At 34.0% G+C, this 17,951-nt stretch overlaps 1 pseudogene across 1 annotated transcript; it reads left to right on the top strand.

The window, feature by feature from the left end:
* The first annotated feature begins 11,562 nt into the window (after positions 1-11,562).
* Positions 11,563-13,474, top strand: LOC149535583 (11S globulin seed storage protein Ana o 2.0101-like; annotated as a pseudogene). The gene is made up of 5 exons (XR_016356875.1): positions 11,563-11,890; positions 11,986-12,341; positions 12,452-12,904; positions 12,997-13,211; positions 13,284-13,474. The product of XR_016356875.1 is annotated as an 11S globulin seed storage protein Ana o 2.0101-like (transcript).
* Positions 13,475-17,951: the final 4,477 nt, after the last annotated feature.

Raw genomic sequence — 17,951 nt, 5'->3', positions numbered from 1 at the left:
TCAGAATTCATCCTGCCGTGCAACTTTTGCATGTAATTTTTGTTTCCAATGAATGTGCTTTCTGAGTTAGCTAGATTTGGTAATCCAACATTTAGCAAGTTCACTATGGTGTTATTCATCTTCATCAACTCTTTGGAAGCAGAATTGAGTGATTTACCAATTCGCGTTACTTCTTCACAATGTTGAGAGACATTAATGGCAATTACATAGGCATCCAAGAAGTTGTTTATTCCATGGTTTGCCAAATTCCTATCACTGGATATCTTTATTTTATTGAGAACTTGGTCGAAAATATCTTTTAAGGAAATGGTGAAGATTTGTCTTTTAGCCTAAAAATCAATTTTTACAGTTTCAAAGACAACTCTGAGATTGCTATTTAAATCAAGCCATCCAACCAAATCATCATTGATCATCATTATTTTGTCCCAAATTTCTTGTTTGATAAGCTTAATTGTGTTTATTATAGTATCCCTCACATGATGGTCTTCGGAAGAGGTCGTTCTATTTTCTTCCATTACATTCTCCACCTTTTTCTTCATTTCAAACATCTCTTTTTCACTCTTTTTCTGCATTTCCTCTAGTTGCCTTTGCCAGTCAGTTGCTCTCTTCCTCTCATCCTCCAATTTCTTCTTCAAATCTTGGATTTTATTTGCAGTAGTTGCCTTTTTTTCTTCTTTTCCTTGAGTTCCCTTTTCAAATCATGGATTATCTTTGAAGTGGACTCCTCCTTTTTCTTCACACTATCCAATTCCTTCTCAAATCATGGAGACTTTGAGTAGACTCCTCTTTCTTCACATTCTTCAATTCCTTTCTCAAATCAAGGTTTTGCTTTGCAGCTGACTTCTCTTTTTTCTTTGCATTCTCCAATTCCCTCCTCAATTTGTGGATTGTGTTAGTGCTTGTAGTAACACTAGACTCTGTTTTCTTTGCATTCTCCAATTCCTCCATCAAATCACTGATAGTTTTTGCAGTTGACAACTCTTTTTGTTTCATATTCTCCAATTGCTTATTCAAATTGCGGATTGTGTCTGCACTAGACTCCTCTTTTTTCTTCTCATTCCCCAATTCCTTTTTCAAATTAAAAATCATACTTGCCCTAGACTCCACTTTTTTCTTTTCCTTCTCCCATTCATCCTTCAAAATTTTATTTTCCTTGGCAACAGATTCCAACTCAGTTTTCAATTGATTGATGACCTGTGCACTACTCTCTACAGACTTGAACAACTGTGTAGTAGACGCTTGTTCATTTTTAAGTCTTTTTTGGCACTCGTCCAATTCTTTAGTCAAATGTTGCACTTGTTCATTCATCTTTTCTTACTAGACAATTGCCTCTGTAGGAGAAGATTTCTTTATCCTATATTGCAATTCTTTGAACCTATTATCTACTGCTTTCTCCTTTGCCTTCACATTATCAAGGTCTGCCTATAACTTTTCTATTTGCTTTGTAAGCCTTTTGTTTTCCCTCTCCACTTTCAAAAGTGTAGAGTAGACCATTTTGTTGCTCTCTTTTGATATATTGATTTTGTCAATATTTTTCAATTTTGACAAATCCATTTGAAGATTGGTAACTTATCTATCGTTACGATTTATTACATTTTGTGGTGGATTATTATCTCTACCCAGGGGCATAACAGCCATGAAGTTCATCATTTCATTGTTTGAATCATATGTTGGAAATATTCTATTAGTAGATCCCTAACATTCGGCAAGTGCATCACTTTTCAAAGTCTTCATAATTTTCCTATTTCTTTTTCTTTTCTGTTCAAACTTTGATGCAAACTCATTCAAACTTTGATACAAACTCGTTCAAACTAAAATTTGGGTTTTCTGACACAATTGAGTGTTTGAAAGGTAAATTATCAATTATATCATTGAATGTTGATGCTCCTCCATCTCCAGCTAAACTTACTCGACCTACAATTATATTTTGAGGATTGCCAACATACTGAAGATGGCCCATTCCAAATCCTGGCGTTTTAGGACTATTTTCAAGGTTTTGTACAGAAGCCACTGGTGCATACATTGCTGAAGTAACCACTGACATTTCTTGCGGTGTAATTGTCATAAGTTTTTGCTTTTTTGCACAAGGTTCATCCATGCTAGTGCCAATGCCACTGGGATCAACTACAACTAGATTTGAAGATTTAACAAATAATGTGTTGGGATGACCTTCAGAAGCAGAAGTATAATGTTTTTTGTCCTTTTTAGATGAACCATCTTCAATCTTGGAGCTTCCAATGATTGGTTTACTTCCTCTTTTAGGTGGGTCTGGTACTGGAACTAGATTCTAAATCCCATCACCACTTGGACCAATGGGCCCTATACCTGCATAACCCATTTTGTGTATCATAGTTGCTCCTTTACCATACGTTTGTTTAGTAGAATCACTCATTTTAAGTTTAATAATATCTCTGCCCCTGGTTGACCAGGAATCCTCAATACCTTGAATGTCAGCATCAAATTGGAGGTCCTTCTGTCTTTGAATATCAGTATCACTGTCACTGCAACTGCCAAGTTGATATAGTACAGTTGGATGCTCTTTATCCCAATAAGTGTTGAAAAGATCATCCTCATCAATTTCCTCAAAATCTGCTAATGTCTTTGGTTCACCCAAATTTTGTCTCATTTTCCAAAACTCAGTTATCTTGGTTTGACACCACATTTCAGATATGCATGCCTCTTTAATTGCTTTCGGCATAGACTTGTTAGAAGGTTTAGATGCTTTCTCATAGAAATTTAAGTATGTCAGAGGCCCTAATTTGTGTGACTCTGATGTGTGCAATGTCGTAATTTGGGATGACAGTTGTTGCATTGAAATATTATTCTCTGCTGCATGTTTCTCCATCTCTTTGTTAACCTTATCCCACGAATCCCTTTTTTTAAACTTTTTTACCAATGGCATCTCCTGGTGTTGATATTTGCTCGCAGAGTTCTCATTGGCAATAAGTCTCATTTTTATTATGTTCAGTGGATCATAATTCCAGTCACTAACAAAATAAAAGCCAAAAATAGTTACCAATTTATTTGCCACTTTCAAAGCCTTTCTCTCAAATGTGAGGCCTCCAATTGCGAAAGGCAAGGAAGGAAATATCATTTTCTTTTGTTGTCCACTAAAAAGTTCATTTGCATTCTCCATCTACCTTACATATTCCAGTGCAAAAACCCTTTCTGTAACATGCATTGGAAGTTTGCAAGGTTCAACTACTAATCTGTAAAACCTTAAGATAGTGTACTCTTGCATGAAGAACCAGTCAACCAATTGAATCTGACTTCCCAGTTGAATGCAATCTTTACAAGACATAGGCAATCTAGGCATTGTAGTGCCTGTGATTTTTTGGTAAATAGGTGCCAAAAAGAAGTCTACAAAATGGTTGTAGTTTTTATTGTTAGTAGTCATCCTCATATTATGTGTCCACTCATATACTAGACTTGGTGTCTCTGATTTTTTCTAGGTTTTCTCATCAAACTTATAGACCTCAATATCAAGCTTGTTGTTCTCTGTCTCAAATATTGGGCGATGCTTTGCTAAAAGAAGGTAGCACAAGTAACTTGTGAACCTAAATGTCTTCATCTTGCAGTTGTACTTTGTTTAATCATTAGTAATTGTTGTTGCATAGATTCAACAATGTACTGAACAAAATCATATCTTATTGCTACATTGTCAACTGACTGACCTCGACAATGGATATTATAAATCATTTCAAGAACACTGGCCCCCACTTCCTTGTTACTGTCTAATCCCAGGAAAAATGATAACAAAAAAATAGTATTCTAAACCCATGGCACAAAAATATCATACTGACAAGGAGGCTTATCGTCTTTTTCTAGTGTAACACTAGTAGTGGACTCTGAGGGTATTAAACCCTTAATATATGAATCTTGAAAACTTCTTTCCAGCTTGTCATAAGCCTAAGCTAGTTTATCCAAGTCAATGCGCTCCTTAGAGCTTTCTGTTCTAAACCTTAACCCTAGGTCTAACAAAGTGAAAAATTCACTCTCATTTATTGATAAAATTTCCTCCTAAGTGTTTTGGTTTACAATTGCCTTTCTATTTTCATCATAATTCTGAGTGCATAGCATTACAATTTCAGGGCAAGGGAATACTTCGGGTATAGCGAGGTTTGCTAATCCAGTAATCAGAGCAGCTAGTTTATTTGTATATGCACCAATACTGTTGTTATATTTGTAATATTTTCTCCCCTTCTAGGGTTCTTTCCACTTACTAAACAATGAACGTCTAATTGTCATGATTCTAGAATCTCCATGGATAACAAGATCAAAAATATCATGACATTCATCGGTGAAACCTGAGGTTTGTAGCACTTGTTTGAGTTCTATAATGGTGTTCTTTTCCTTTATGGGTGCACTCATTTGGGAGGTTTTTGACTTTTTTTTGCCCATGCCTGGCTGCTACTAGTTATTAGACTTCAGGCCCTATTCAAAATAATTGTAAAGTGTAAACCTAAGACAATTAAAATCAAGATTTCTATTGTTGTAAATTGCAATGGAATTTTTTTGAAAAAAATTAAATACTTGGAATTGAGATTGGATAATTGGTGTTGTCTTCTAATACCCAAGTTTCACACTTTCAGTCTTCAGAAATCAAAACACAAAATGGAATTCTGCCAGTCTTTGAAAATTTAAAATTTGAAAACCCTATGGCTATCGTATCGGACTCTCGTCTTACAGTTTCAGAACTCTCAACTTCATACTCTAAAAAGGTAATACTTAAAGTTTAAGAGTTAAAACAAAAGTAATAAGTAATTAATGGTAAAAGATTCCCCAAATCGGCCTGAAATTCATCCTGGACCGTCGATCTATTAGATTGAGATGGTCATTATTATTATTATTATATTATATAAATATTATATGGTTATTAATTATAATTATATTATATTATATTATATGGTTATGATTATTATTATATCATATCGTTATGAATATAATTATATTATATTATATGGTTATGATTATATCATATGGTTGTAATTATATTATATTATATTATAGTATAAATAATTATATTATATGTATATGATATGGTTATAATTACAATTTAAAAATATAATTGCAAATGCTCTATTTTTATTCATATTTATTATTTAGTTCCAAAATTAAAATATAATATAGTTATAATATCTATAAATTATTAAAATTTAACATATATTGAAAACTATGATAATTGTTTATAAACTATTCTTCATCATTTAAAAGATTTCATAATGAAAAAAAGGTTAGGAATAGGTGACAAGATAGGTATGAAATAAAAATTTGACACATAAATTATCAAAATTATATTTAACTTTGTTAATGTTATAATATATTAATCTTTAGTTTTCCTTGAAGCTCCATTTGTTAACTTTTAACCAATCAAAATTTTAAAAAAATAGTTAATTATTAACAGTTCACTATTTTTAACTAAGTCGCAAACTAACAGTAACATTTCAACAGTGCATAATTTGAGAAATAAGATGCCAAAAACAAACTTACAAAGTCGTAAACTAAGAAGAACAATGATTTGAAAAGCCAAAAACTATTGTTTTCATTGATAATATTTTAGACTGTACAATGTACATAAAACTAATTTATAGCTTACATATTCAAAATAGCTGATTAAATCACTAATCAGCCTAATTTTACTATTTTATAATTTACAAAAAAGGGTAGGGCCCAATACAAAGAAAAATACAGATATCTTGAAAACATTTTTTTGGCAAACTTTTGCCCTAATCAAAACATTTTTTTTCCCTAAAGGGCCAAGGGAATAGGGAACACTGAATAGGGAACCAGGGAACCAAGGAGGCTGGAAGCATTAGCGGGCTTAGGGGCCAAGGGATTGAAGCCTTTAATCAGAAAGGTCTTCAATTCCATTCACGAGGAATCTATTGGAGAAGATGATGTCACTGAACTCGTCCAGCCATGTGAAGTCCGTCCTGCTGACATCATCATCCAACAACAACCATTTTCACATAAAATCCCTTCTGAGTCACGCCCACTTCTGATCATGAATTAGTTGCCATTCATTCATGCCGAGCAAGAAAGGATGCTTATGTATAATGCACCCTATTCCTTCCTCCTAGCACTTGTCTGCTACATTTGCAAAAGGGATGCCAATACCTGGCCCCATTACCTACTCGGCTAATAAAATAATTTTGACATCATCTCCTAAAAATGTTACGTAGAAGCATCAGCATGTCTATTTACCTGCCTCCAAAGTCGAGAAGAGACACGAGGAAGCAGGAGGTAATATCCGTGGACACACGGTACCTCTTATCATTTCTCAAGAATTCATGGCCGAATACCATGCACCATGGTAGATAAAAGGACTTCGTCCATCTACCTTGCAAACCATGGCAAGGACATCATCAGGAATTTTGCCTAGAAAGGGCTTTTGCAGAGCCATATTAGTGCATTTCAGGCAAATTGGCATATCCATGACTACGATTCAAGAAACTAAAAACTCTGCAAAGTGTAACTACAAACCAAATTCAAATTAAAGAAATTAGAATATAAGAAATGATATTCAAAGAGAAATTGAAGAGCCTATTTAATGGCAGACTGCAGTTGCATCTAATTCTTTGGCATTCACGATCTTCCATATCTTATTTTTTGTATTCCTATTAATTTTCAAGTGTGTGAAACGTCGAACTGTGCTGACATTAATGTCAGACGGTCAATAGTGCCTGACATGATTAATGATTTCCATGCAAACTTTTCCACGTGTCTCCATTTCAAAAAATTACATGTGACTCCAAGTCTTTTCAAGTGAGTGGCCCTGAGATGCATCTACTATCGTTGATCTCTAACTAATCAACGGTCAATAAAACTATTGTATTTACTATCAACATAAAAAAAGTGATGATAGTCAACTTGGTAATTGTGACACTGATGTAACGATGTTACGACATTATTAATAATAAACCTAAGGCAATACACAAGTTGAAACTTGAAAGTGACTACTCAGCAGTCAGTATAGTCACTAGCCAATACATGTGCAAATTTCGCTTTTAGATTAAACAATTTTTCAGTTTACCACTGAAGATTAGCCAAGACCATTATTATTCATTTTCCTACAAAACAAGTAATTCACCTCTGACATTATTAATTCATTTTTGGCAAGGGAAAAAATAGCCATCATTTATATGTCTATCAGTGAAAAAAAACATTAATTTGCCACATTTAAAATGATTTTTGCTAGGGCAAGAAAAAAATCGCCAACATATAATATTTTATTTCCCTATATGGAACAAAAAAATCGCCCTCGATATTAAAATTTTCCTGCCCCGAAAATGTTGGATTCGCCAGCATTTTAGGCTTTTTTTTTAGGAGGGGTTTCTTAAAGTTATCCCTGTTGGTTGTTTAGTTATTCCAATGTTATTTTTGTACATTACAATGTTGCTCCTATAAACTTTGATGGTGCTTTCAATACATTCTTTTACTGCTATGGTTTAGATGGATAGATGTTCCTCTTTCTTGTTTTTATGACATCTTGTTGTTTATGCACTCGAGTGTTTATTCCTCGATCTACGTGGATCCGGTACTCCCCAATGTGGAGAAAATTTATTTCCTAGCTTTTTACCTTTATATTTTCGAGCTTGTTGATTTGTATCCTCACGTGAAATTTTACTTTCTCGCATGAGAATGAAAATGTTCGCATGGTGTGCTAGGTTTCCTCGCCTGGCTTGGGGTGAATCCTCACACGAAACCCCACACTAGTTTTGAGTGTTTTGGCTGCTGGGCCAAGCATGTCCTCGCGTGAGATGGTGTTTTCTTGTGTGGCTCAGTGTACTTTCTTGTGTGAAGAGGTACTTTCTCTTTTAAGACTGTCAATTGTTATTCTCTTGCGTAAAAAAAGGGGGCCTCTTTGTTATTTCTTGGAGAATGCAATTTGGACTTTTGAGTACCCTTTAGGATTGCTTGTGGTTCTATGATTTGATAGATCATAGATTTTTTGTTCTAATGTCATTTTTTACTTTCATTCTTCAGTTCGTTGTGTCAATTAGGTTGTGGCATTTGGAGATCTGTTGGTTGCTGGGATTGTTGGTGAAGTCTTCTATTGCGATCTTTTTGATCCATGTATGATGTTGTCATGTGCATTCATACTTGTAAAAAAAAATATCTTGGCTTGTATTGAATCCTTGTTCCAAGGATCTCTAGGTAGGGCATTATAATGCACAAAACCTATGTTACAATCTCTTCTCCACAATCCCCATTCTTTTTTTATAGACTTAGTCATGAAAAATTACAATGAAACACTTTTCCCTCCCTCTAATATATATCAATCTTATCTAATATATTGTCACTATTACTCATAGATAAGTCATCCTTAACTTCTACTAGAGGTTTTGCTACCTAGTTACCTTATCTAACCCAAGTTTATAGTATTGAAAACTAAAGTTAAATCAACAAGCTTCAATTTTCTAGTATATAATAGTTAAGAACACAATCCTTAGGTATGTGCAATAGATGAAATTCAAGATGGCTATATTGTAGGTTCAAAGAATATGTTCATTGAATTTGATTTGGAATTAATTATGGGTATTATCCCTTTTATTCTTTGACTAAAGGTTACTAATAATCATCATATGGATAAGGATGATAAGATTCCATATTTAGAAAGTAATTGTGTCATGGAGTCAAGAAGATGTCGATTTCATCTCTTATAAAGAGGAATATACTCTATTTTATGGATGAATACTTGTTAGAATACAAAAATGACTCTTTTGATTTATTTTCTCATTTATGTTTTGTCATTTTATTCAGATTTATTAGTTGTTCTTTTTTCTTGATTATCCACCTATAACTACTTATAAATACAAAATTGCATTTTAACAATGAATATGTCGTGTGATTTACTTCCCAATATTAAGATTTTTGATTTGACTATTTAGTAGCAGGAATAGGGTGAGAATAGGAAAATCTAAATACCTACATTTGTAAATAAGAAATCTGTTTGTAAAATGCAAAAGTTAAAATAGAATTCATGACTCCTAATTTTAGCCCAAAGTGGACATAATGCTCTTCCTAAAAAAAGGTGGAATTACAATAGCTTATTCCTATTCCACTTTTTAATAAACCCAATTTGATGGGTTGTCAAGTATGCAACTCACAAAGTGGAATTGTCACATGATTATTCCATAGTATTTGTAGGCGGCAAAGAGACGTTATCTCCAATTTTCTAAAAAATTGTTGGGTGAGAGTTCAAATCGACTAGCAGTATGATGAATTCCACGACATTTGAGTTACATGATCAAGATTGACTGGGCATTTAACATTAGCCACATTAAAAGAGTACAGAAACAACAGAGGAATGACAATAATGACAACTCAGGCATCACTAGGGTAAAGAATGGCTTAATCTTAGAGCCTTTTATTTTTGAAAATTAAGATGCACACATCTTCTCTACACTGCCTAATGTTGATGAAGAAGTGTTGATTAATGAGCTAGAATTTGGGGTCAACGTATTTAGTAAAATTATGTCATCAATTTATTTTATTCACCATCATAGCCTATTCAAGAGGTGCCCCATTAGGGATTTGATCTATTCTTCTAAAAGAATCATGCAATGTGAAGATGGTAATGTTTTTGTTTAGCCTGTACAACATGGTGCACTTATTTTACCTCAAGAAATATGTGATAGAAAGTGGATTTTTGGCTTTAAACATCATGACTTATTCATTTTTGTAAATCTCCATTTGGGTTAGATGTTAGAATTATGCCTTCAATCATTTAAAGAATACATATGCCTATCTCGCAGTGGATCATGTTTCTCCCAGTCCATTAATGGCTTCATATGAGCAGCTAGATGAATCCTTGAAGGTATGAGTTGTTGGTCCTATCTTTTATTTTTTAGAAAAATTGTGATGTAGGTGTCATTTGTTTTGGCTTTCAACCAGTTTTTGGCTTATTGAGTTTTGCCCAGTTATCCCTTTGCCCCTTTGCCTGCTTGCAAGAAGCTCCCTACACTACCTTTTACTCTATTATTGCTCAATGGATTGTACTGTTGTGCTTAACCAAAGATTATGGGACTTCATTTTTGCATGAAAAGTAGTCCCCAGTGTAGTGCCTCTCTCATTTGATTTATGTAGGACATCCTAATGGATGCAACTTAAATGTGTAAGTAACTTCATAAACCATTTTTTTAAGGAATGCAATGCTATCATTAACAAAGTGAGATTTGAGGGTTTTTCATACCACATGGGAACAAAATACTATTAATAAATTTAATGGAATGGACATGCTAAAAAGGATAGTTGGAAGCACCAACTACCAAGACAAATATGAATGAATCAAGGGGATAAACTTGAAAAATGATTTTTTCATAAGAGAATTTTGTCTCATGATACCCATATATGATCCATTGGAATCAAACACACATTTATACACGTCTTTATAAGTGGCTAATTTTTTAAGATAGTTTCAATAATAAACAATTTGATTGATGCACAAAATGATAAATATGTTAGAAGCCAAAAATATCTAACCATATACTAACTACTCGTTGAGGCTTTTTGTAAGCTAAGCTTGCAATGCTTGACAATAGCCCTTCATCCATAGTTATTAAAAAAAGAGGTTGCCTCTAGTATGAGTTATGTTCCACCACCTCACCCACATGTCTTATTAGAGTTTTGGCTCTACATTCCAAGTAATTATGAGAGCATCAATGTAATACTAGTTTTTTAATGAAACACATTCACTTTATAGGGCAAATTCTTGGAGAGAGGGTGGAAGGGTATAGGGAAAGTGGGATAAAAATGAGAAGTTAATTTTTTTTTTAAAAAGCAATTCAGAGGTTCAAAGAGACAAGGTGATAATGAGGTTCAAAGAGACAAGGTGATAATGGTATATAGCAACTAGTGAGACTTAATGACAATTGTTTCAAATAAATAATGTGATATTTCAAGATTGATTTTGATTAATAAAAACTATAAATAATCAAGAAATTATCCAAGCCTCAAATTCAAAATACATAAAAGAAAAAATTATGATACTCTACATGATGTTAAAGCCATCCCACACGTTCCACTCAAAATGGAGGAGGCTACATAAACATTTATGGGCAGACCGTTCCAAATATCATTATGGAATTTTTATATTCTTACTATTTAGTGTTTTTTTTTGTAAATTCCCAAGTTGAGTGCGTAATGTAGGACTGGGAAGCATTAGAGGAGTGGCACTGGTAAATGGTGTCGCCGTTTTGGTTGCATTTGTGCAGTCGAAGAAAAAACCGGCAAAAACAAAATTGACGTTCCGGTAAGGAAAGCGGGAGAATCTGATGATCAAATACCCGGGCAGTATACGCGCTCTTTGAGAAGTGACAAGATGAGTTATAAGTAAATCCAATTGTGAAGCAGGCCATGTTGAGTAGCCGCATCACACGAAGCAGTGCCTGGCACCCAACATTGACAGCGTAAAACCAAGATTTGTTTTATCTCCCTTCACTCTGAATCCATTCATCTGCACAATTGGCTTCGCCTCATTTATATTGCCACCACCATGCTATATAAATGGACAGAGTACCCAACCATTCACCACAGTCGTAGCATCGCTCCGAGGAGAAAATGGGGAGAAACATGAGAGCATCCCTCATAATGGCGCTGCTCTTGCTCTACTCTTGGTCATGCGGTGAGATGGTGAATGGGCAGCAACAGCAGCAGCAGCAGAGGAGGGAGCAGGAGCAGCAACAATCATGCAGAGGCCAACATCTCCGTGCCCAGCAACCCTACCAGACCATCATATCTGAAGCAGGCACTATTGAGCTCTCCACCAGACAAGACAATGATGAATTGGACTGTGCGGGCGTTGAATTCATGAGAGAGACGATCGAAAGAGATGGCCTCGCCGTGCCCAGATTCCAGAACACCCCTGAAATAGTGTACATTGTTGAGGGTAAGTCAGATGCGCTTCACTGGTAATAGTCTTTTGGATTTACGTGGGAGGTCCAAGTAGATGAAATTCCTCACTATTTTCTGTTGATTTCTCAGGAGAGGGTAGGCTGGGGGTGGTGTTACCTGGGTGCCCGGAGACATTCAGGCGGCCTCCTTTCGGAGCAGGGCAAGGTGAGTGCCAACGGAGGAGGAGAGGAGGAGGACGAGAAGGAGAAGGTGAGAGAGAAGAAGAAGAGGAAAGATGAAGAAGCGAAGAAGAGAGGAGCAGGCGTGAGGGGGAGTGTGCTCGGGAAGACAGCTCACAGAGGGTGAGGCGAGTGAGGAGGGGAGACGTGGTGGCCCTGTTCGCAGGAACAGCATATTGGTGGTTCAACGATGGCGACAACCCCCTTCGTATTGTGGCCATTGCCGACTCTTCCAACTATCAAAACCAGCTTGACAAGAGCTACCGCGTAAGCACTGCCCACTAGTAACCCCAATTCATTATGTTCTCTGTTTCTTTGATCTCTGTTCTTGAAAAGGGGCTGACAAAATTTAACTTTTTGAATGGATATGGACGCAGCCCTTTTTTTTGGCTGGGTCCCCTGCAACTTGGGAGAGAAGAGAGAGATTGGGAGAGGGAAGGAACTACGGAGGCAACATGCTCGCAGGATTCGACACGAACTCGCTGGCGGAGGCATTCGGAGTGTCAAGGAACACGGTGAGGAAGCTGCAAGAGAACAACGAGGAGGGAGGAGGCGTCATCATCAGGGTCACCGAACAGGGCCGACGACAACCCGGCTAAATTGTTTCCTTCGCCGAGGAGGAAGATGCAGAGGACGATGATGATTCAGCTTCCACTGAAAACGGACTTGTCCAACTGTTCTGCAACATCCGCCTGCGCCACAACGCCGACCGCCCGGAAGATGCCGACGTCTTCGTGAGAAATGGGGGCAGACTCAACACCGTCAACTGCTTCAAACTCAACGCACTCAAGCACCTCAACCTGGCAACCAAGAGAGGCGTTCTCCACCTTGTATGCCCATTATCTAACCCCACATTTCTATTAAAAATGTTTCTAAGTTCAAAACAGTCGATTTATGATGTTTAACTTGAACGATTTTGCAGAGAGCATTGTTTGCCCCCTCATGGCTTTCGAGCCACGCCATACTCTACGCCACCAGAGGCGAGGCCCGAATTTAGGTCGTTGAAAACAGGGGAAGGCGTGTGTTTGACGGGAGAGTTCAGGAAGGACAGTTCCTCGTCATTCCCCAGTTTTACGCCGTGGTGAAGAGGGCTGGCGACCAGGGCTTCGAGTGGATCACCTTCACCACAAGCCACAGGTGAGTTCCATTTCACTACTTTCCTTGTGGAATATAAGTAGCAAAAGTTTATTGATTGAATTCGATGTGCAGTCCAATCCGGTCGAGCTTTACTGGAAGGAATTCGGTGCTGAAGGCGATGCCGCAGGAGGTGGTGATGAATGCATACAACATATCGAGGGGAGAAGCGCATGAGTTGAGGTGGAACAGAGAGCACGAGTTCCTCATTCTGCCTCCACGTCGACAAGAATATGAAAGGGGAAGATCGGACCAGTGATAAGAATGTAAGGAATATACATGGAAAGAGAGAGTGTCGTCTAGGGTTCTCTGTTTTCTGTCTGCCCTAACGGAGATGAGGCTCTGCCATCCTTAGTCCTCCTAAGTAAATAAACACCAAAAATTGCAAAACATTTTTATAATAAACTAGTACTTGTGTTCAATGCTGTGCAACAGTTGTGGCAATACCATACTAAAGGGCTAATAATTAATAATAAATAAATAAAGATAAAAATAATAATAAAGAAAAAATAAAAAGTAACAAAGTATTGTTACATACTTTGTGTCTACACTTCATTTTGAAGTGAGATGATGACATCGTTACCATTAATAAAGGGTCTTATTAGGACAACTTCAATTCTAATTGTAAAAAACACTGAAACGATGGCAGATGGAAGAAGAAAAAAACAAAAAAATATGGATGTTATATAGATGTAATATGATATTCTTAAATATAGAACTCATTAAAAGAAAAAGGTTAAAAATAAAAATAAAAATAATAATATGGATTAACTCATTAAATTAAAAATAAACAAAAAACAAAAAAAATTATATGGATGTTATATAGATGTTATATAATATTTTAAAGGTACAACTCATTAAACCAAGTAAAAATAATAAAATAATAAAAAATAAAAATAATAAAACAAAAAAGTGAAAATTAGATAAAAAAATTAAAATAGGGATGTTATATAATATTTTTAAAGGTACAACTCATTAAACAAAAAAGTAAAAATAAAAAATAAAATTAATTTTTTTAAAAAAGTAAAAATTAAAATTTAAAAAATAATGTGGATAATGGGCTTCTAGTCATGATCCGGGTTGGAATATTAGGGATAGGAGGCAACTGTCCTTTGAGATGGTGCACGAATTTGATGATCTTGTTGTTCAAGATCGAGCTCCTTGTTGAGCTCTCCTTGTTGTATTCCTTTCTGTCTTAATAAATTTTTACCCCTCTTTTCCATATATATTCTCTTAAAGGTACAACTCATTAAACAAAAAATAAAAATAATAAAATATATATATATATATATATATATATATATATATATATATATATATGGTACAACTCATTAAACAAAAAATAAAAATAATAAAACAAAAAAATTTAAATTTAAATTTTAAAAAAAAAATGGATATATATATATATATATTCTTATATTCTTACCCTCATTAAACAAAAAAGGTATAAAAATAATAAAACAAAGAAGTAAAAATTAAAAATTAAAAAATAATATGGATGTTATATAAGATTCTTAAAGATACACTCATTAAATCAGAAAAGTAAAAATAATAAAATAAAGAAGTAAAAATTAAAATTAAAAAAATAATATGGATGTTATATAATATTCTTAAAGATACACTCATTAAATAAAAAATAAAAGTAAAAAACAAAAAATAATAATAAAACTAAAAACTAAAAATAAAAATTAAAAAAATAATATGGATGTTATATAATATTCTTAAAGATACAACTCATTAAATAAAAAATAAACAAAAAATAGTAATATGGATGTTATATAATATTCTTAAAGATACAACAAAAAAGTAAAAATAATAATAATAATATAGATGCTATATAAGATTCTTAAAGATACAACAAAAAAGTAGTAATAATAATAATAGTATGGATGTTATATCATATTCTTAAAGATACAACTCATTAAATAAAAAATAAACAAGAAATAGTAATATGGATGTTTATAATATTCTTAAAGATACAATGAATGTTATATAATATTCTTAAAGATACAACTCATTAAGTAATCATTAAGTAATAAAGTAATATGGAGGTTGTATAATATTGTTAAATAATATTATTAAAGATATATCACTAATATGGATGTTATATAATATTGTTAAAGACATGTCTCATTTAACAAGATGTTATATAATATTTAACAAAATGTTGTATAATATTGTTAAAGATATATCTCATTCAATATGGATGTTATATAATATTTATAATATTATTAAAGATACATCTCATTGAAATGGGATGATATTCAAATAACTTCAATGATAATTCTAATGATGAAATGATGGCATGGAAGAGGAAATTTTTTTTTTTTAATGTAATATTTAACACTATATTCATATTAACATTAATGATAATTCTAAAAATGAAATGATGGCATGAAAGAGGAAAATAAAAAACAAAATGTAATATTTAACTCTATATTTATATTAGATAACTTTAATGATAATTTTAAAAATGAAATGATGGCATGGAAGAGGAAAATAAAAAGTAAAATATAATATCTAACACTATATAATATACATGTCATTGAAGTGAAATGATATTCTAAATATGAGGTTAGCATTTTTAAAGATTTTATTAGAATAATTTCAATGATAATTCTAAAAATGAAATGATGGCATGGAAGAGGAAAACAAAAAATAAATTGTAATATAGATTACTACATAATATCTACTAGAGATAAATGTCATTGAAGTGAGATGATATTCTAAATATGACATTGTTAGCATTTTTTAAGTTCTTATTTGGATAACTTCAATGATAATTCTACAAATGAAATGATGGCATGGAAAAGAATTTGAACTAATTTTGAAATTAATAATTTTGAACTAATTTAAAATTAATAATGACATCTCAAAACGCCTCTTTGCCTTTACACTAGATATTGCCAAATTATATATTTTAATCCCTTTCCTAAGACCCATTATGAATATGTATAGATTAGATTTACGTCATTTTTACAACTATGACTTCAACCTTTCATGTTTTAATAGGTTTAAATGGACCACATGATGTGGGGTGCTCCCCTTCATACCATAAACTCATAACAAAAACATAGAAACAACAGAAAATGTGAGAACAAAATATGGACTTCTTATTTGCACCGCAAATGTGGAATTACAGAATTCATAAGTACAATATGCTAACCCACATGGGCACCTTCAGTACAATAATTTGCAAGACAAACTGTGAACTATCACCAAGAGCTCCCTAGAAAATGTTCGAGCCTTTCTTAAATAAGCAATTTTATGTCACCCGAGAAGATTCTAGATGCTCAAACTTAATACCTAGGGCCGACAGACCCTAACAATACACATAGAGTTAGCCAAATACATCTTTGACAAATTATTTTAGAAATTTTAGTAGCCCAACTTTCGAAGGCCATAACTGATGAATCGTTGCTTCGATTGACTATTACAATCACTTTTTGGAAATGCTAGCTCCTGATATATAGACTCGAAACTATGCTAGCACTCTTCAATTGAGTTTTTAGACCCCATTCGAGTACTCTAAGGCCTCCAACGGTGAGCCTGGAGATTTCTCTACAAATTTTTCCACCAAAAATCTGCAATAACTTCTCTAATACTAATGCTTGAGCAATGAGATTTTTATGGTAGGCTTACAAATCTATAATGAAACTTCCTATGGAAAATGAGAACATTATGAGCTCGTATGAAAAACTTACTAAATATAGTAAGTTCCCATAAATAGTAACCATCTTGTCTACTAGTCCTTATTAAAATAGAAAAGACTAAAAATAAAATATTTTTGGGTGATGCAAGATTGCCTTTACACCCAGGATGCTCTTGCATCAAACACCTAGGGTAATTTGAGAAGTGACCCATCACATCTCAGATGTTTAGAGGAAAACCAAGACGATTAACCTCCTCCTTTGCTAGCCATGATGAATCCTCAACTAGTCTTCATTTCAAATTGACCAGATATTCCTCATAAGTTCTATTTCTAGTACCTTTTCTAACACGACTATCTAGTATCTCCTCAATCTCCTTTGTAGCCAAACTAGCTGCTGGAATGTTCCACTGCGCTTGTGCAACTTAATCTCCATCACCTCCTTCACAATACTTTTTCAAATCTAAAATATTAAATACTGGTGAAATATTCAATTCAGCAGGTAACTCCACTTCATACGCATTGCCAAAATCATGCCTCGTCACTATCTTGCACGGTCCAAACCTCTTCATCTTCAACTTATTATATGTACCCACTAGAAAATGCTCCTTTCTCAAATGAACCATGACTTCATCTCCAATCTAAAATTCCTTATATCTCCTTTTCACATCTATCTTAGCCAAGTTGTTATATTTTTTATTCATCTTTATGATGTGCTTCCTCACCTCCTTATGGATGTTCTTCAAATGTTCAATAAAATCTTCTTCTTCAGCACTACTTATCTCTCCTTTATCCAACTGCCTCAGTTCAGAAGCATTTCTGGGACTACTCCCATATACAACCTGGAATGGTGATTTACCAGTACTCCTATTGGCAAAATTATTATATGCAAATTCTGCCTATGGTAAAATCATATCCCATCGTTTTGGTCTACCTCCAATCAAGCATCTTAGCAAATTTCTCAAACTACAATTCACAACTTTTGTATGTCCATCAGTTTGTGGATGATGTGATGAACTAAGCTTCAAATCTATCTTCAACTTCTTCCATAATGTACGCCAACAATACCTAACAAATTTGGTATCTCAATCTAA

Source organism: Cupressus sempervirens, chromosome 10 (genome assembly GCF_028749045.1).
Source record: "Cupressus sempervirens isolate cs-2001-9-10 chromosome 10, ASM2874904v1, whole genome shotgun sequence".
Lineage (NCBI taxonomy): Eukaryota > Viridiplantae > Streptophyta > Pinopsida > Cupressales > Cupressaceae > Cupressus > Cupressus sempervirens.
This window is presented reverse-complemented; position numbering and strand designations above follow the sequence as displayed.